Genomic DNA, 20,348 nt, shown 5'->3' with positions numbered 1-20,348 from the left:
TGAAAAATGCCCAGTTTGTCCACAAGATCTACATACTTTGGGCTGACCCATATAGAACACATATCCTCTACAAGAACCTATTTGAATGGTGTTAGGTAAGTGCTTGTAGTCTCCACTTACAATGTCTCTACGAAGTTTAGCTTGAAACTTCCTTTCCCCGGTTTTCACGCCATCATCGTCTTTTACCGTCGATCCAACAATCACATCGCAGTATTGTGACAGCCAGGTTAAAATATCCTCATATTGTACCAGTTCAGAAAACATTACCACGTGGATTACTTTTAACTCCCTTGTCAATGGAACAATAGCAATATTCTTAAACCGGTCTCCAAATTTTTTAAATTTTTCTAAACAAACTTCAAGCATGGCAAAAGTTGAAAAGATAACTTCAAAAGTTTTCTTACCAGGAAAGGCAAAGATGAAATCCAGATTTCTAGGGTGAAAACCCAGTCCTTTTTGCAAGACATTCCTACTAAACTCCAATCGGTCCATAACCAAGTCATTCAAAAGCTCAAAACGAATAGCATTCCGTCGCACTCCAAAAGCCGACATCTTCAAACAGCAGGTACTCCAAAACAAAGGAACAAAAAAAGAATTCCTCAAAATCCATCCAACGATACAGAATGAAAAATCCAACGTTCCTTCATGATCATGGTATCTCCCCTGCCAGGTAAGTATGAGTTGTATACATTTCGACTCGTCACCCGTCCACAAGAGACACTTTTCAAAGAAACGGTGCCTACATCTGCAATTTAAAGAAACATTGTTTTCCTAGTGTAACACTTTCATTGTTATTATATCGCACTTTCCAGTCTGTTGGGTGTAATGGGTTCCTTCATTTTTCAGTATAAGTATTTATAAATTGCATTCCCGTAATGCCTCTCGGTATATATTTGCATGCGCCTTTATCATTGGAGGACAAGATGCCAGCATTTACACAGGACGACGTCAGTCGTGCAGCAGCATGTGAGATGTTCCGCAAAAGAAGGGATGGGACTGTATACACGTCTGCGTAAACGAAATAAAAAGTGGAACAAATGTACGACTTTCAAAAAGAAAGAAAGCAAAACATTGGTCAAACATTTGTTAAGGTCACACATAATATAAATAAACTCGAATGAATGAACGGGTCACTAAATCCGTTCTTGGTTGATATATGCTCGTTTTGTTCTCTTGTTTGGCACAATAATCTAAACACGCAGTTTGTGGCTTTAAAACATGTCTCGTTCTGTTACTATAAAAAAGTATATCATCAACTTTTTTTCTTTTTTTAAATTAATTAAACTAACTATAAATAGCAAAACTCGTCAGTACTTTTGTCTTAACCCTGTTCACATTTGTTTGTATCCGACCGCTACTGGTAGTTTCGGTTTAGAATATAATACGATCACCCTTTCTGTCCTAATTCAGTTTTCAAAACCAGTAAAGGCCGATACAATACTTACTTGTTCGTGTGTGGAATGGGACAATAAAAAAACAAAAAATGAAAACGATGTTTATCTTTACAGCTTCCAGGTTAATAACATAAATAACAGGGAAAACAGCGCCCCCTGTCAAGCTGCAGAAAGAAAAGCTTACAGCACCTGGTATTCCCAGGCGGTCTCCCATCCAAGTACTAACCAGGCCCAACCTTGCTTAGCTTCCGAGATCAGACAAGATCGGGCGTTCTCAAGGTGGTATGGCCGTAAGCGAACGACTCTCTTGGTTGATCTCTTTCATAGTATTAAATTAATATCATTCATGCAATAACACGATAGGGGAGGGATTTCCAGATCTCGAATTTGTCACAAATGTTAACATTTAAGTACTGCAAGGGTCCCTCTTCTCCAGTTAGAGACAGCATACATGTGGTTACATGATACATGGATGAAGGCTTATTGTGACCTATTCGACTCCTCGAGACCATCGCTTTCAATTCAAACACAAAATGTCTCGTTTTCAATCGCTCGACAACACCCACAGTACAGAAATGTGCATTAATGATCAACAAAATGAGAATACGTTAAAAAAAATGATGTAAAGCTGGTAGATTCGTATCTCAGAGGAACGGGAAATTAAAACAAGGTAAAGGCAATCATTTAAATAAAGCTGAATCAATAACGGATAACGACATAGAACGTCTGTACAGCAGTGAAACACTATGTTTAAAAAAAAACAACTGTACCGCTGAACCTCGTCTTCTTTAATATTAGCAACTTTGTAACTTTGATACACGTGCCGCTGACTCGTTACTTTGTCTTCTCAATATGAAACACTTCACAATACATGTACATAAAACACTTAGGTACTTTCTAGAGCATTGTACGCTCCGAAAGAAAAAACAAAATCTCATTCCCAGTCTGACAGGGCCACCTGCTGGAGATATATAGAATAATCGCTAATTGCTTTCAATACCTGTGTTTTTAACTTTGACTATAACATCAGGGGAGAGCGCGAACGCAGCCCTTCACTCCCAGAAATGATACAGTCGAGATTCCCGCATTTGCAACAAGTGAGTTGTTCCACAAAAGGGATGGGTGTGTAGAAAAGCCTACACGTCTGCGTGAATGAAATTAAAAAATGTAAACAAATGTTTGCCCAATGTGTCTTTTGTACATTCTCTGCTTCAAATCAGAGGTGCCATCAAGTATAAAAAGGTGTGTGGGGGGCACAATGTTGGACGAATAGCTCTTTTGCATAAAGACCATTAAAATGTATTGTTTTATGCTGCAAAGCTCAAGGCTAGCTCTCCCTTCTAGTAAAACGTATTACCATCCATGAGCCTTGCTATTGGCCGGCACATGTGCAGCCCAGAGCTGCTTAAGTGTTACTGTTTGTGACAAATGAGAGATCTGGAAATCCCTGCCCCAACCTGTCATTGCATGAATGATATTAACTTAATACTATGAAAGAGATAAATCAAGCGCGTCCACTTACGGCCATACCTCCTTGAGAACGCCTGATCTCGTTTGATCTCGGAAGCTAAGCAAGGTCGGGCCTGGTTAGTACTTGGATGGGAGATCACCTGGGAATACCAGGTGCTGTGAGCTTTTTTTCTGCAGCGTGACAGGGGGCGCTGATATTTATATTATTAACCTGGAAGCTGTAAAGATAAACATCGTTTTCATTTTTTGTTTTTTTATTATCCCATTCCACACACGAACAAGTAAGTATTGTATCGGCCTTTACTGGTTTTGAAAACTGAGTTAGGACAGAAAGGGTGATCGTATTATATTCTAAACCGAAACTACCAGTAGCGGTCCAATACAAGCAAATGTGAACAGGGTTAAGACAAAAGTACTGACGAGTTTTGCTAGTTATAGTTAGTTTAATTAATTTAAAAAAAGAAAAAAAAAGTTGATGATATACTTTTTATAGTAACAGAACGAGACATGTTTTAAAGCCACAAACTGCGTGTTTAGATTATTGTGCCAAACAAGAGAACAAAACGAGCATATATCAACCAAGAACGGATTTAGTGACCCGTTCATTCATTCGAGTTTATTTATATTATGTGTGACCTTAACAAATGTTTGACCAATGTTTTGCTTTCTTTCTTTTTGAAAGTCGTACATTTGTTCCATTTTTTTTATTTCGTTTACGCAGACGTGTATACAGTCCCATCCCTTCTTTCGCGGAACATCTCACATGCTGCTGCACGACTGACGTCGTCCTGTGTAAATGCTGGCATCTTGTCCTCCAATGATAAAGGCGCATGCAAATATATACCGAGAGGCATTACGGGAATGCAATTTATAAATACTTATACTGAAAAATGAAGGAACCCATTACACCCAACAGACTGGAAAGTGCGATATAATAACAATGACAGTGTTATATTAGGAAAACAATGTTTCTTTAAATTGCAGATGTAGGCACCGTTTCTTTGAAAAGTGTCTCTTGTGGACGGGTGACGAGTCGAAATGTGTACAACTCATACTTACCTGGCAGGGGAGATACCATGATCATGAAGGTGGTTCACCCAGGGCGAGGCTCGGCCATTGCACTCCGGCTGTGCTGACCCCTGCGAATTCCCCAAATGCGGGAATCTCGACTGCATAATTTCTGGTAGTGGGGGACTGCGTTCGCGCTCTCCCCTGAAACTATGGTCAAAGACAGAAACAAACACGAGCCTGTGGAAGGAAGGAGATTCCCGCATCCGTTATTGATTCAGCTTTATTTAGATGATTGCCTTTACCTTGTTTTAATTTCCCGTTCCTCTGAGATACGAATCTACCAGCTTTACATCATTTTTTTTTTAACGTATTCTCATTTTGTTGATCATTAATGCACATTTCTGTACTGTGGGTGTTGTCGAGCGATTGAAAACGAGACATTCTGTGTTTGAATTGAAAGCGATGGTCTCGAGGAGTCGAATAGGTCACAATAAGCCTTCATCCATGTATCATGTAACCACATGTATGCTGTCTCTAACTGGAGAAGAGGGACCCTTGCAGTACTGCTCAGCCTAAAGAACCACACGAGTTGTTTGAAAGGGGGATTTATTTTGTAGAATAAACATCAAATTGGTTTCAGGGCATACAGTCCTCCAGCGGCAACACAGCTCAGTACAGCTGATATCCATTACAACACTGCTGCAGATTCAACCTAAAAGAGGGTAATATACGAAATGGATGCCTTTGAGAACTTAACACTTTCAATGCCAACGCGTGGCTACTACTTTGTGAACATACAATTTCGCAAGAATCTAATGGCACTTTTAACGCTGTTATATACACACACACACACGGGCCCGCACATGTGGAGCCCAGAGCTGCTTAAATGTTAACGTTTGTGACAAATTCGAGATCTGGAAATCCCTCCCCCAACCTGTCATTGCATGAATGATATTAACTTAATACTATGAAAGAGATCAACCAAGAGAGTCGTTCGCTTACGGCCATACCACCTTGAGAACGCCCGATCTCGTCTGATCTCGGAAGCTAAGCAAGGTCGGGCCTGGTTAGTACTTGGATGGGAGATCACCTGGGAATACCAGGTGCTGTGAGCTTTTTTTCTGCAGCTTGACAGGGGGCGCTGTTTCCCCTGTTATTTATGTTATTAACCTGGAAGCTGTAAAGATAAACATCGTTTTCATTTTTTATTTTTTTATTGTCCCATCCCACACAGGAACAAATATGATAGTTTAATATGTTGCACACACCATTCTTAATTCCTCAATTCGTGACGAAATGTGACCCAGAAAGTTAAAAACAGTACATAAAATAAAATAGAATAAAAAATATGTATAGGGACACAGACATGCATACAGAGATATTATTATTATTATTATTATTATTATTATTAATAATAATAATAATAATAATAATAATAATAATAATAATACAGTATTGAACATGCCCCCTGCTGGAAGCTTCTGGGAGAGCTGTCAATTTGTTGTCCTGTGCATGAGTGTAGTGCTGCTTGAAAACTCTCGCCCCTCGCTGGATTGAAACCGGACATTTACATAACCTGTGCAGGGAGGTGTTGTTTACCTGTATTTTACTTCATGGCTCACATTTCTTAAAGAGTAAGGGTTTCTGCATGGATCACGTGTGTTAGGTTTAATTTCGAGTTTTATGTTTTGTTTTATAGTTGTATTTAATGATCTTTTGGAATACTGAAGTTATTACAGTAATGATGCTGTGCACAACGGTAGTAGTAGCTGTGTGTGTGGTCCTGTTGGATGTGCCTAATCTTGTTCTGTCTAGGAAACAGACAGGCTAATTAAGGGACAAACGAATAATGCAGTACTAAGCTACATCTGTAAATCTTAACCAGTCTAATAAACAGATGTTTTCTGCTTATTATGCAAAGGCTGCCCTTCGAATCGGTGATATCATGGGGCAAGTTCAGCATAGAAGAGGGGTTCTTGGTCTCAGTTCAGCTCCTCCTACATGGCACAAGGCAGCCTCAGCTCAACAGAGGAAGCTGGTGGTCAACGAGGTGCAAAAACAGGAGGAGAGGATGAGGTGCGTAAAGGCCGTTTCCCAGGCCAAGCAGGGAGAATGGATGAGATGGGAGAGTGTGGAACAACGCAAGATTGGCTGGCAAGACCTATGGACATGGAACAGAGCAGGATCAGTTTCCTCATCAGGTCAACATATGATGTTCTCCCATCACCACAGAACCTAAACCTCTAGGTAGAAGAGGATCCCTTATGTCCTTTGTGTTCATCACCTGCAACATTAAGGCACATTTTGACAGGCCTTAGCATTGGAAGACAAGCGTAACATGACCAATAAGTTGCCACCAGTTCCATCAAAACATTACACACAAAAGACAACATTCCTCCACCCAGGAGAGCAACCGCCAAGAAAAGGCGTTAAAACAAAGCCTCGCCCAGGACAACTGGAAGCTGTTGGTCAACGGCTTATTTTTCCACCTGAGATTGCCACCACTAACCTTCGACCAGATATTGTCTTGTGGTCTGGATCAGCACGCCTTGTTCACCTGGTAGAGTTAACAGTGCCATGGGGGGATGCTGTAGATGAGGCGTATGAGAGGAAGAAACTGCGGTATGCTCAACTAGCCGCTGAAGCGGAACAGCGAGGATGGAGGGTCCGGGTTTATCCAGTGGAGGTGGGTTGTCGAGGATTTGTGGCACACTCTACAACCCGGTTTCTCAGAGACGTCGGATTCAGTGGCCAAGAGTTGCATCGCACAGTGAAGAACTTATCTGAAGCAGCAGAGAGGAGCAGCAATTGGCTGTGGTTGAGACGGAAAGATTCTCGTTGGGGATCTCAAGTACAATAGAAAGAAAGAAAGATACGCTGATGGACGGGTAAGTAAGCTGGGCTGAGTTGAGTGGGGGATGGAGAGGGGTGATGTTGGGAAGCCAGAATCACTGTCGAGCCCTCTTGAGATGTCGACAGTGGACTAGTCGACAAAACACTGAGGATGGAAGGTGCCCACTTGAAGACCCCAGAGATGTACCCTACTTAGCTCAATCCAGACGGTTTTCATGCTGATGCGCTGGGGAGACCGCATTGTGGTTGATCCCCGAAGCCAGCATCGCAGCCGTTGTGCGTGCTGATGCGCTATGGAGGTAAAATAAGCTGATCCTTGGAGCCAGCATTACACGTCAGCCATCAACACCAGCCAGAAGGATATCTGCATCATCATATGGAAGGAAACGCAAATGGATGGAGACACAGATGGATCACATTAGTTTACTGCAAAGCTACGTCTTAGTTGGTGCTTATCTTGGTGAGAGCTGAGTTCAAATCAGCATGAAGTTTTAACATCTACTCTCATGTAATGGAAATCTGCTTGTATGTGGTTTTATGTTGTCTAATTAAAGTGTTTGTCTGCCAAGATATGTTTTAAGGGGCTTAGTGGTCAGGTGGTTAAAGAAAAGCTCTTGTTACCAGGAGGTTCCTGGTTCAATCCCAGCTCAGCCACTGGCTCATTGTGTGTGACCCTGTCCCTGAGCAAGTCACTTAACCTCCTTGTGCTCCTTCCTTCAAATGAGATGTAAAACCCAGGTCCTATTGTAAGTGACTCTGCAGCAGCAGTTGTGATGCACAGTTTATCTGTAAGTTGCTTTGAATAAAAACATCTACTAAATAAATAAATAAAACTGATAACCTTGAAAATGATTTCCAGTTATTTAAAATAAAAAATAAAACCTTTGATACAGGCACTGCTGACTCTTTACTTTTAGTGTTCTCAGTAAAAAATAAGGAAACATGGAAATAGATGTGCAGGAACCACGTAGCTATTTATTCGACAGTGAGAAAGATCAAAAGATTTAGCTACTTAAAGAAAACCTGCCTCTCTGTCTGCCGAATCCACCTGCTGGACACTTGTTGAATAACTGCTCATGTCCTTCCTTCCACAGGCTCGTGTTTGTTTCTGTCTTTGACCATAGTTTCAGGGGAGAGCGCGAACGCAGTCCCCCACTACCAGAAATTATGCAGTCGAGATTCCCGCATTTGGGGAATTCGCAGGGGTCAGCACAGCCGGAGTGCAATGGCCGAGCCTCGCCCTGGGTGAACCACCTTCATGATCATGGTATCTCCCCTGCCAGGTAAGTATGAGTTGTACACATTTCGACTCGTCACCCGTCCACAAGAGACACTTTTCAAAGAAACGGTGCCTACATCTGCAATTTAAAGAAACATTGTTTTCCTAATATAACACTTTCATTGTTATTATATCACACTTTCCAGTCTGTTGGATGTAATGGGTTCCTTCATTTTTCAGTATAAGTATTTATAAATTGCATTCCCGTAATGCCTCTCGGTATATATTTGCATGCGCCTTTATCATTGGAGGACAAGATGCCAGCATTTACACAGGACGACGTCAGTCGTGCAGCAGCATGTGAGATGTTCCGCGAAAGAAGGGATGGGACTGTATACACGTCTGCGTAAACGAAATAAAAAAATGGAACAAATGTACGACTTTCAAAAAGAAAGAAAGCAAAACATTGGTCAAACATTTGTTAAGGTCACACATAATATAAATAAACTCGAATGAATGAACGCGTCACTAAATCTGTTCTTGGTTGATGTATGCTCGTTTTGTTCTCTTGTTTGGCACAATAATCTAAACACGCAGTTTGTGGCTTTAAAACATGTCTCGTTCTGTTACTATAAAAAGTATATTATCAACTTTTTTTTCTTTTTTTAAATTAATTAAACTAACTATAACTAGCAAAACTCGTCAGTACTTTTGTCTTAACCCTGTTCACATTTTTTTGTATCAGACCGCTACTGGTAGTTTCGGTTTTGAATATAATACGATCACCCTTTCTGTCCTAACTCAGTTTTCAAAACCAGTAAAGGCCGATACAATACTTACTTGTTCGTGTGTGGAATGGGACAATAAAAAAAAACAAAAAATGAAAACGATGTTTATCTTTACAGCTTCCAGGTTAATAACATAAATAACAGGGGAAACAGCGCCCCCTGTCAAGCTGCAGAAAGAAAAGCTTACAGCACCTGGTATTCCCAGGCGGTCTCCCATCCAAGTACTAACCAGGCCCGACCTTGCTTAGCTTCCGAGATCAGACGAGATCGGGCGTTCTCAAGGTGGTATGGCCGTAAGCGAACGACTCTCTTGGTTGATCTCTTTCATAGTATTAAGTTAATATCATTCATGCAATGACAGGTTGGGGGAGGGATTTCCAGATCTCGAATTTGTCACAAACGTTAACATTTAAACAGCTCTGGGCTCCACATGTGCGGGCCCGTGTGTGTGTATATAACAGCGTTAAAAGTGCCATTAGATTCTTGCGAAATTGTATGTTCACAAAGTAGTAGCCACGCGTTGGCATTGAAAGTGTTAAGTTCTCAAATGCATCCATTTTGTGTATTACCCAGAGGAGGTATGACACGGGCCGTTTTTGGGGATGGAAACGCATAACAGTCTAGCATTTTGATTGGTCCATGTCTGTCACATGAATTTCTCGTCACACGGGTTGAAAAGCGTGCAGGCATTTTTAACATTGTGATCAGAGAGAGGGAGTGATCTGCTTTCCACAACCTTTCCATTAAAATATAATGTGGTATTACGCTGTACTGATATAACAAACTATGGGTGATTACTTTATATGAATTATCATGTTATGCACGAATGTAAGAATTGGCTTTCTGTGGTGGTGTAGTTTTTTCTTTCAAGTAGCATATATCTATAATCGTTTTTGTGATGTATTTTAATATAAAATGTATACACTATTGCAGTTTTGTTAGAGGATACATTATTTTACCTCTAATGTAATCACAGTTTTACATATAGACTGCCCATGTTTTCATTCACGTCCCAAATTCTGGTCCGCTTAGTTTTTAGATAACGTCCCAAATTCTGGGCCGCTCTGACAACATCCCAATTTCTGGGCTGCTCTGGTTTTTAGATAACGTCCCAAATTCTGCATTTTCGAATTCAGGCCAGTTTTTGAGATATTCTGCTTAGCTGACAGCCGAGTTTCTAAGTCATGCATGCACAGTTTACCATAAACTGGACCATTAATTCATTTAAGAGTAACCCTTAGTACATGAATTAAAGTTAATGTATTTTTTACTCTCCCAGAAAAGATTTAGGAACATGGTATACTAAAAAAAAAAAAAAAGGACATCGCATTTGCTTATGTAATGTCCATCAGTATATAGTGAGGCGTAGGGGTTTATCAGAACTTCTGGGTTTAAGAGACCAGTGCCATTCAACAACTTCAAATAAATCCTATTGTATTGTATTAGTCAGCATTTCCCTTATCTATTCCTGATAGTTTATACTGTAGGTCAGGGGTTTTCAACCTTTTTTTCAAACTGTACCTCTTCTATCTGGAGGTTTCAGCTCGAGTACCCCTTTACAATTTCCGCTCAACTGAACGGTACCTCACTTACAATAAAATGGAGAATTATCTGATGACCCCCCCCCCGTTTATTTAATAAATCTGGGTGACAAACTGCTGGTTTAGGACAGAACAACTAACAATAGGCTTAATTCTTAAAACTTTTAACTACAAGTATTTGGATGCACAGAATTAAAAAGACAAATGTTGGGTTAGGAGCACACCCATTTTTTGTAACTTTGAGGGCCTTTTTTAAATTTTGACAGCCTTTTGTAAAAGGGAAAGCCTTTTGATACCCAGCATACACTGCAATACCTAGCAAAGTTATACACTGATATTCTGATAGCACAGCAATTCAAAAGAAGTTTGTAATTGGTTGTGTTCCTCAAATACACAATAAAAAGTGATATTTATAGGGTATACAGATATACAGCGATACAGTGGTTTCGGACATCTAAGAACAGGTACTGCGAGCATGTGGATTCATACCCAGAGGTACTCTGTAGCCTCCTAAGACATTCACAGCTTGTTTGACACCCTCTTGTAGTTGCCTGTTTCTGCATATAAAACAAAATGCTGTTTGTCAATCTCTCTTTTTTCTTATAAATCAGTCTTTGCTAGAATCATTCCAAAAACACTTGAATCAGTTAGGGACTACCAGTCTGACACTACAGGCCTTTAAATTGCAGTACCAATTTGCAAGTTGCTAAGTGGTTGCGTTCTTCAAATTTGCACTGCAAAGTGATATTTTAAAGAATAGGGTATATAGTTCTTTTTTTCGCCTCTGCTCGCTTTTGGTGCAAAACTATGAACCGATACACTCAAGCTGATACTGTGATCACAAAACACTTAGAATGGACTTAAATTGGTGTGCTGCACATTAAAGTGACCCCATCTACACCTCTTACCTGTTTAATATCAAATACACCATGCGGGAGTCTTTTCAGAAGACACAGTAGTTGGAGACTTACATCTTTGCTTGAATGTTCATTACCCGGTTTACTAAATATTCTAAGAGAATGACGGAGGACACACATGACATTAAAGAGGTAAGCAATTAACTACTGTATTAAAATGAACATGTAGATCAAAGATCCTCTTTAGCTTCCACTGTGTCCCACTCAATTGGGTCATAGTGGAAATTGCGTTCTTATTGTGACAAAGCCCTCTTCTCCTTGCTGTTTTGTGCCCAAGTGATTCAAATCCAAACTGCACGCTGTACTAATGCAACAAACTAAGAACAACTGTGTCTTTATCGATGGGCCTTTCTCCACACAAGCACAAATAAATCATGTACAGAATAAGTGAAAACTAAAATATCCATTAATATTATTTGTGTCAGTTCTGTATAACCCCATACATAATTCTCCTTAAAAAAACCTAAAGATAAAATGTCTTACAATTAGTTACATCTTAGTGCTGTCAATTTGTTGTGCTGTGCATGAGTGTAGTGCTGCTTGAAAACTCTCGCCCCTCGCTGGATTGAAACCGGACATTTACATAACCTGTGCAGGGAGGTGTTGTTTACCTGTATTTTACTTCATGGCTCACATTTCTTAAAGAGTAAGGGTTTCTGCATGGATCACGTGTGTTAGGTTTAATTTCGAGTTTTATGTTTTGTTTTATAGTTGTATTTAATGATCTTTTGGAATACTGAAGTTATTACAGTAATGATGCTGTGCACAACGGTAGTAGTAGCTGTGTGTGTGGTCCTGTTGGATGTGCCTAATCTTGTTCTGTCTAGGAAACAGACAGGCTAATTAAGGGACAAACGAATAATGCAGTACTAAGCTACATCTGTAAATCTTAACCAGTCTAATAAACAGATGTTTTCTGCTTATTATGCAAAGGCTGCCCTTCGAATCGGTGATATCATGGGGCAAGTTCAGCATAGAAGAGGGGTTCTTGGTCTCAGTTCAGCTCCTCCTACATGGCACAAGGCAGCCTCAGCTCAACAGAGGAAGCTGGTGGTCAACGAGGTGCAAAAACAGGAGGAGAGGATGAGGTGCGTAAAGGCCGTTTCCCAGGCCAAGCAGGGAGAATGGATGAGATGGGAGAGTGTGGAACAACGCAAGATTGGCTGGCAAGACCTATGGACAATGGAACAGAGCAGGATCAGTTTCCTCATCAGGTCAACATATGATGTTCTCCCATCACCACAGAACCTAAACCTCTAGGTAGAAGAGGATCCCTTATGTCCTTTGTGTTCATCACCTGCAACATTAAGGCACATTTTGACAGGCCTTAGCATTGGAAGACAAGCGTAACATGACCAATAAGTTGCCACCAGTTCCATCAAAACATTACACACAAAAGACAACATTCCTCCACCCAGGAGAGCAACCGCCAAGAAAAGGTGTTAAAACAAAGCCTCGCCCAGGACAACTGGAAGCTGTTGGTCAACGGCTTATTTTTCCACCTGAGATTGCCACCACTAACCTTCGACCAGATATTGTCTTGTGGTCTGGATCAGCACGCCTTGTTCACCTGGTAGAGTTAACAGTGCCATGGGGGGATGCTGTAGATGAGGCGTATGAGAGGAAGAAACTGCGGTATGCTCAACTAGCCGCTGAAGCGGAACAGCGAGGATGGAGGGTCCGGGTTTATCCAGTGGAGGTGGGTTGTCGAGGATTTGTGGCACACTCTACAACCCGGTTTCTCAGAGACGTCGGATTCAGTGGCCAAGAGTTGCATCGCACAGTGAAGAACTTATCTGAAGCAGCAGAGAGGAGCAGCAATTGGCTGTGGTTGAGACGGAAAGATTCTCGTTGGGGATCTCAAGTACAATAGAAAGAAAGAAAGATACGCTGATGGACGGGTAAGTAAGCTGGGCTGAGTTGAGTGGGGGATGGAGAGGGGTGATGTTGGGAAGCCAGAATCACTGTCGAGCCCTCTTGAGATGTCGACAGTGGACTAGTCGACAAAACACTGAGGATGGAAGGTGCCCACTTGAAGACCCCAGAGATGTACCCTACTTAGCTCAATCCAGACGGTTTTCATGCTGATGCGCTGGGGAGACCGCATTGTGGTTGATCCCCGAAGCCAGCATCGCAGCCGTTGTGCGTGCTGATGCGCTATGGAGGTAAAATAAGCTGATCCTTGGAGCCAGCATTACACGTCAGCCATCAACACCAGCCAGAAGGATATCTGCATCATCATATGGAAGGAAACGCAAATGGATGGAGACACAGATGGATCACATTAGTTTACTGCAAAGCTACGTCTTAGTTGGTGCTTATCTTGGTGAGAGCTGAGTTCAAATCAGCATGAAGTTTTAACATCTACTCTCATGTAATGGAAATCTGCTTGTATGTGGTTTTATGTTGTCTAATTAAAGTGTTTGTCTGCCAAGATATGTTTTAAGGGGCTTAGTGGTCAGGTGGTTAAAGAAAAGCTCTTGTTACCAGGAGGTTCCTGGTTCAATCCCAGCTCAGCCACTGGCTCATTGTGTGTGACCCTGTCCCTGAGCAAGTCACTTAACCTCCTTGTGCTCCTTCCTTCAAATGAGATGTAAAACCCAGGTCCTATTGTAAGTGACTCTGCAGCAGCAGTTGTGATGCACAGTTTATCTGTAAGTTGCTTTGAATAAAAACATCTACTAAATAAATAAATAAAACTGATAACCTTGAAAATGATTTCCAGTTATTTAAAATAAAAAATAAAACCTTTGATACAGGCACTGCTGACTCTTTACTTTTAGTGTTCTCAGTAAAAAATAAGGAAACATGGAAATAGATGTGCAGGAACCACGTAGCTATTTATTCGACAGTGAGAAAGATCAAAAGATTTAGCTACTTAAAGAAAACCTGCCTCTCTGTCTGCCGAATCCACCTGCTGGACACTTGTTGAATAACTGCTCATGTCCTTCCTTCCACAGGCTCGTGTTTGTTTCTGTCTTTGACCATAGTTTCAGGGGAGAGCGCGAACGCAGTCCCCCACTACCAGAAATTATGCAGTCGAGATTCCCGCATTTGGGGAATTCGCAGGGGTCAGCACAGCCGGAGTGCAATGGCCGAGCCTCGCCCTGGGTGAACCACCTTCATGATCATGGTATCTCCCCTGCCAGGTAAGTATGAGTTGTATACATTTCGACTCGTCACCCGTCCACAAGAGACACTTTTCAAAGAAACGGTGCCTACATCTGCAATTTAAAGAAACATTGTTTTCCTAGTGTAACACTTTCATTGTTATTATATCGCACTTTCCAGTCTGTTGGGTGTAATGGGTTCCTTCATTTTTCAGTATAAGTATTTATAAATTGCATTCCCGTAATGCCTCTCGGTATATATTTGCATGCGCCTTTATCATTGGAGGACAAGATGCCAGCATTTACACAGGACGACGTCAGTCGTGCAGCAGCATGTGAGATGTTCCGCAAAAGAAGGGATGGGACTGTATACACGTCTGCGTAAACGAAATAAAAAGTGGAACAAATGTACGACTTTCAAAAAGAAAGAAAGCAAAACATTGGTCAAACATTTGTTAAGGTCACACATAATATAAATAAACTCGAATGAATGAACGGGTCACTAAATCCGTTCTTGGTTGATATATGCTCGTTTTGTTCTCTTGTTTGGCACAATAATCTAAACACGCAGTTTGTGGCTTTAAAACATGTCTCGTTCTGTTACTATAAAAAAGTATATCATCAACTTTTTTTCTTTTTTTAAATTAATTAAACTAACTATAAATAGCAAAACTCGTCAGTACTTTTGTCTTAACCCTGTTCACATTTGTTTGTATCCGACCGCTACTGGTAGTTTCGGTTTAGAATATAATACGATCACCCTTTCTGTCCTAATTCAGTTTTCAAAACCAGTAAAGGCCGATACAATACTTACTTGTTCGTGTGTGGAATGGGACAATAAAAAAACAAAAAATGAAAACGATGTTTATCTTTACAGCTTCCAGGTTAATAACATAAATAACAGGGAAAACAGCGCCCCCTGTCAAGCTGCAGAAAGAAAAGCTTACAGCACCTGGTATTCCCAGGCGGTCTCCCATCCAAGCACTAACCAGGCCCAACCTTGCTTAGCTTCCGAGATCAGACAAGATCGGGCGTTCTCAAGGTGGTATGGCCGTAAGCGAACGACTCTCTTGGTTGATCTCTTTCATAGTATTAAATTAATATCATTCATGCAATAACACGATAGGGGAGGGATTTCCAGATCTCGAATTTGTCACAAATGTTAACATTTAAGTACTGCAAGGGTCCCTCTTCTCCAGTTAGAGACAGCATACATGTGGTTACATGATACATGGATGAAGGCTTATTGTGACCTATTCGACTCCTCGAGACCATCGCTTTCAATTCAAACACAAAATGTCTCGTTTTCAATCGCTCGACAACACCCACAGTACAGAAATGTGCATTAATGATCAACAAAATGAGAATACGTTAAAAAAAATGATGTAAAGCTGGTAGATTCGTATCTCAGAGGAACGGGAAATTAAAACAAGGTAAAGGCAATCATTTAAATAAAGCTGAATCAATAACGGATAACGACATAGAACGTCTGTACAGCAGTGAAACACTATGTTTAAAAAAAAACAACTGTACCGCTGAACCTCGTCTTCTTTAATATTAGCAACTTTGTAACTTTGATACACGTGCCGCTGACTCGTTACTTTGTCTTCTCAATATGAAACACTTCACAATACATGTACATAAAACACTTAGGTACTTTCTAGAGCATTGTACGCTCCGAAAGAAAAAACAAAATCTCATTCCCAGTCTGACAGGGCCACCTGCTGGAGATATATAGAATAATCGCTAATTGCTTTCAATACCTGTGTTTTTAACTTTGACTATAACATCAGGGGAGAGCGCGAACGCAGCCCTTCACTCCCAGAAATGATACAGTCGAGATTCCCGCATTTGCAACAAGTGAGTTGTTCCACAAAAGGGATGGGTGTGTAGAAAAGCCTACACGTCTGCGTGAATGAAATTAAAAAATGTAAACAAATGTTTGCCCAATGTGTCTTTTGTACATTCTCTGCTTCAAATCAGAGGTGCCATCAAGTATAAAAAGGTGTGTGGGGGGCACAATGTTGGACGAATAGCTCTTTTGCATAAAGACCATTAAAATGTATTGTTTTATGCTGCAAAGCTCAAGGCTAGCTCTCCCTTCTAGTAAAACGTATTACCATCCATGAGCCTTGCTATTGGCCGGCACATGTGCAGCCCAGAGCTGCTTAAGTGTTACTGTTTGTGACAAATGAGAGATCTGGAAATCCCTGCCCCAACCTGTCATTGCATGAATGATATTAACTTAATACTATGAAAGAGATAAATCAAGCGCGTCCACTTACGGCCATACCTCCTTGAGAACGCCTGATCTCGTTTGATCTCGGAAGCTAAGCAAGGTCGGGCCTGGTTAGTACTTGGATGGGAGATCACCTGGGAATACCAGGTGCTGTGAGCTTTTTTTCTGCAGCGTGACAGGGGGCGCTGTTATTTATATTATTAACCTGGAAGCTGTAAAGATAAACATCGTTTTCATTTTTTGTTTTTTTATTATCCCATTCCACACACGAACAAGTAAGTATTGTATCGGCCTTTACTGGTTTTGAAAACTGAGTTAGGACAGAAAGGGTGATCGTATTATATTCTAAACCGAAACTACCAGTAGCGGTCCAATACAAGCAAATGTGAACAGGGTTAAGACAAAAGTACTGACGAGTTTTGCTAGTTATAGTTAGTTTAATTAATTTAAAAAAAGAAAAAAAAAGTTGATGATATACTTTTTATAGTAACAGAACGAGACATGTTTTAAAGCCACAAACTGCGTGTTTAGATTATTGTGCCAAACAAGAGAACAAAACGAGCATATATCAACCAAGAACGGATTTAGTGACGCGTTCATTCATTCGAGTTTATTTATATTATGTGTGACCTTAACAAATGTTTGACCAATGTTTTGCTTTCTTTCTTTTTGAAAGTCGTACATTTGTTCCATTTTTTTTATTTCGTTTACGCAGACGTGTATACAGTCCCATCCCTTCTTTCGCGGAACATCTCACATGCTGCTGCACGACTGACGTCGTCCTGTGTAAATGCTGGCATCTTGTCCTCCAATGATAAAGGCGCATGCAAATATATACCGAGAGGCATTACGGGAATGCAATTTATAAATACTTATACTGAAAAATGAAGGAACCCATTACACCCAACAGACTGGAAAGTGCGATATAATAACAATGACAGTGTTATATTAGGAAAACAATGTTTCTTTAAATTGCAGATGTAGGCACCGTTTCTTTGAAAAGTGTCTCTTGTGGACGGGTGACGAGTCGAAATGTGTACAACTCATACTTACCTGGCAGGGGAGATACCATGATCATGAAGGTGATTCACCCAGGGCGAGGCTCGGCCATTGCACTCCGGCTGTGCTGACCCCTGCGAATTCCCCAAATGCGGGAATCTCGACTGCATAATTTCTGGTAGTGGGGGACTGCGTTCGCGCTCTCCCCTGAAACTATGGTCAAAGACAGAAACAAACACGAGCCTGTGGAAGGAAGGAGATTCCCGCATCCGTTATTGATTCAGCTTTATTTAGATGATTGCCTTTACCTTGTTTTAATTTCCCGTTCCTCTGAGATACGAATCTACCAGCTTTACATCATTTTTTTTTTAACGTATTCTCATTTTGTTGATCATTAATGCACATTTCTGTACTGTGGGTGTTGTCGAGCGATTGAAAACGAGACATTCTGTGTTTGAATTGAAAGCGATGGTCTCGAGGAGTCGAATAGGTCACAATAAGCCTTCATCCATGTATCATGTAACCACATGTATGCTGTCTCTAACTGGAGAAGAGGGACCCTTGCAGTACTGCTCAGCCTAAAGAACCACACGAGTTGTTTGAAAGGGGGATTTATTTTGTAGAATAAACATCAAATTGGTTTCAGGGCATACAGTCCTCCAGCGGCAACACAGCTCAGTACAGCTGATATCCATTACAACACTGCTGCAGATTCAACCTAAAAGAGGGTAATATACGAAATGGATGCCTTTGAGAACTTAACACTTTCAATGCCAACGCGTGGCTACTACTTTGTGAACATACAATTTCGCAAGAATCTAATGGCACTTTTAACGCTGTTATATACACACACACACACGGGCCCGCACATGTGGAGCCCAGAGCTGCTTAAATGTTAACGTTTGTGACAAATTCGAGATCTGGAAATCCCTCCCCCAACCTGTCATTGCATGAATGATATTAACTTAATACTATGAAAGAGATCAACCAAGAGAGTCGTTCGCTTACGGCCATACCACCTTGAGAACGCCCGATCTCGTCTGATCTCGGAAGCTAAGCAAGGTCGGGCCTGGTTAGTACTTGGATGGGAGATCACCTGGGAATACCAGGTGCTGTGAGCTTTTTTTCTGCAGCTTGACAGGGGGCGCTGTTTCCCCTGTTATTTATGTTATTAACCTGGAAGCTGTAAAGATAAACATCGTTTTCATTTTTTATTTTTTTATTGTCCCATCCCACACAGGAACAAATATGATAGTTTAATATGTTGCACACACCATTCTTAATTCCTCAATTCGTGACGAAATGTGACCCAGAAAGTTAAAAACAGTACATAAAATAAAATAGAATAAAAAATATGTATAGGGACACAGACATGCATACAGAGATATTATTATTATTATTATTATTATTATTATTAATAATAATAATAATAATAATAATAATAATAATAATACAGTATTGAACATGCCCCCTGCTGGAAGCTTCTGGGAGAGCTGTCAATTTGTTGTCCTGTGCATGAGTGTAGTGCTGCTTGAAAACTCTCGCCCCTCGCTGGATTGAAACCGGACATTTACATAACCTGTGCAGGGAGGTGTTGTTTACCTGTATTTTACTTCATGGCTCACATTTCTTAAAGAGTAAGGGTTTCTGCATGGATCACGTGTGTTAGGTTTAATTTCGAGTTTTATGTTTTGTTTTATAGTTGTATTTAATGATCTTTTGGAATACTGAAGTTATTACAGTAATGATGCTGTGCACAACGGTAGTAGTAGCTGTGTGTGTGGTCCTGTTGGATGTGCCTAATCTTGTTCTGTCTAGGAAACAGACAGGCTAATTAAGGGACAAACGAATAATGCAGTACTAAGCTACATCTGTAAATCTTAACCAGTCTAATAAACAGATGTTTTCTGCTTATTATGCAAAGGCTGCCCTTCGAATCGGTGATATCATGGGGCAAGTTCAGCATAGAAGAGGGGTTCTTGGTCTCAGTTCAGCTCCTCCTACATGGCACAAGGCAGCCTCAGCTCAACAGAGGAAGCTGGTGGTCAACGAGGTGCAAAAACAGGAGGAGAGGATGAGGTGCGTAAAGGCCGTTTCCCAGGCCAAGCAGGGAGAATGGATGAGATGGGAGAGTGTGGAACAACGCAAGATTGGCTGGCAAGACCTATGGACATGGAACAGAGCAGGATCAGTTTCCTCATCAGGTCAACATATGATGTTCTCCCATCACCACAGAACCTAAACCTCTAGGTAGAAGAGGATCCCTTATGTCCTTTGTGTTCATCACCTGCAACATTAAGGCACATTTTGACAGGCCTTAGCATTGGAAGACAAGCGTAACATGACCAATAAGTTGCCACCAGTTCCATCAAAACATTACACACAAAAGACAACATTCCTCCACCCAGGAGAGCAACCGCCAAGAAAAGGCGTTAAAACAAAGCCTCGCCCAGGACAACTGGAAGCTGTTGGTCAACGGCTTATTTTTCCACCTGAGATTGCCACCACTAACCTTCGACCAGATATTGTCTTGTGGTCTGGATCAGCACGCCTTGTTCACCTGGTAGAGTTAACAGTGCCATGGGGGGATGCTGTAGATGAGGCGTATGAGAGGAAGAAACTGCGGTATGCTCAACTAGCCGCTGAAGCGGAACAGCGAGGATGGAGGGTCCGGGTTTATCCAGTGGAGGTGGGTTGTCGAGGATTTGTGGCACACTCTACAACCCGGTTTCTCAGAGACGTCGGATTCAGTGGCCAAGAGTTGCATCGCACAGTGAAGAACTTATCTGAAGCAGCAGAGAGGAGCA

The 20,348-nt window shown here is 41.2% G+C and overlaps 11 non-coding genes across 11 annotated transcripts; 6 read left to right on the top strand and 5 right to left on the bottom strand.

Moving 5' to 3' along the window:
• Window positions 1-1,571: 1,571 nt before the first annotated feature.
• On the bottom strand, window positions 1,572-1,690 carry LOC117395658 (5S ribosomal RNA). Its single transcript, XR_004543591.2, has one exon. It is a non-coding gene; the product is annotated as a 5S ribosomal RNA (ribosomal RNA).
• Window positions 1,691-2,910: 1,220 nt separating this feature from the next.
• On the top strand, window positions 2,911-3,029 carry LOC131703537 (5S ribosomal RNA). Its single transcript, XR_009309978.1, has one exon. It is a non-coding gene; the product is annotated as a 5S ribosomal RNA (ribosomal RNA).
• An 886-nt stretch (window positions 3,030-3,915) lies between these two features.
• On the top strand, window positions 3,916-4,079 carry LOC131703612 (U1 spliceosomal RNA). Its single transcript, XR_009310046.1, has one exon. It is a non-coding gene; the product is annotated as a U1 spliceosomal RNA (small nuclear RNA).
• Window positions 4,080-4,871: 792 nt separating this feature from the next.
• Window positions 4,872-4,990, top strand: LOC131703460 (5S ribosomal RNA). The gene has a single exon (XR_009309916.1). It is a non-coding gene; the product is annotated as a 5S ribosomal RNA (ribosomal RNA).
• Window positions 4,991-7,855: 2,865 nt separating this feature from the next.
• LOC131703611 (U1 spliceosomal RNA) lies at window positions 7,856-8,019 on the bottom strand. Its single transcript, XR_009310045.1, has one exon. It is a non-coding gene; the product is annotated as a U1 spliceosomal RNA (small nuclear RNA).
• An 896-nt stretch (window positions 8,020-8,915) lies between these two features.
• LOC131703325 (5S ribosomal RNA) lies at window positions 8,916-9,034 on the bottom strand. The gene has a single exon (XR_009309790.1). It is a non-coding gene; the product is annotated as a 5S ribosomal RNA (ribosomal RNA).
• A 5,152-nt stretch (window positions 9,035-14,186) lies between these two features.
• Window positions 14,187-14,350, bottom strand: LOC131703610 (U1 spliceosomal RNA). The gene has a single exon (XR_009310044.1). It is a non-coding gene; the product is annotated as a U1 spliceosomal RNA (small nuclear RNA).
• An 893-nt stretch (window positions 14,351-15,243) lies between these two features.
• On the bottom strand, window positions 15,244-15,362 carry LOC131703505 (5S ribosomal RNA). Its single transcript, XR_009309947.1, has one exon. It is a non-coding gene; the product is annotated as a 5S ribosomal RNA (ribosomal RNA).
• A 1,220-nt stretch (window positions 15,363-16,582) lies between these two features.
• Window positions 16,583-16,701, top strand: LOC117433107 (5S ribosomal RNA). Its single transcript, XR_004548883.3, has one exon. It is a non-coding gene; the product is annotated as a 5S ribosomal RNA (ribosomal RNA).
• Window positions 16,702-17,587: 886 nt separating this feature from the next.
• On the top strand, window positions 17,588-17,751 carry LOC131703613 (U1 spliceosomal RNA). Its single transcript, XR_009310047.1, has one exon. It is a non-coding gene; the product is annotated as a U1 spliceosomal RNA (small nuclear RNA).
• A 792-nt stretch (window positions 17,752-18,543) lies between these two features.
• Window positions 18,544-18,662, top strand: LOC131703449 (5S ribosomal RNA). The gene has a single exon (XR_009309905.1). It is a non-coding gene; the product is annotated as a 5S ribosomal RNA (ribosomal RNA).
• The last annotated feature ends 1,686 nt before the right edge of the window (window positions 18,663-20,348 follow it).

This window comes from Acipenser ruthenus, chromosome 32 (assembly GCF_902713425.1).
Source record: "Acipenser ruthenus chromosome 32, fAciRut3.2 maternal haplotype, whole genome shotgun sequence".
In the NCBI taxonomy this organism is placed as follows: Eukaryota; Metazoa; Chordata; class Actinopteri; order Acipenseriformes; family Acipenseridae; genus Acipenser; species Acipenser ruthenus.
This window is presented reverse-complemented; position numbering and strand designations above follow the sequence as displayed.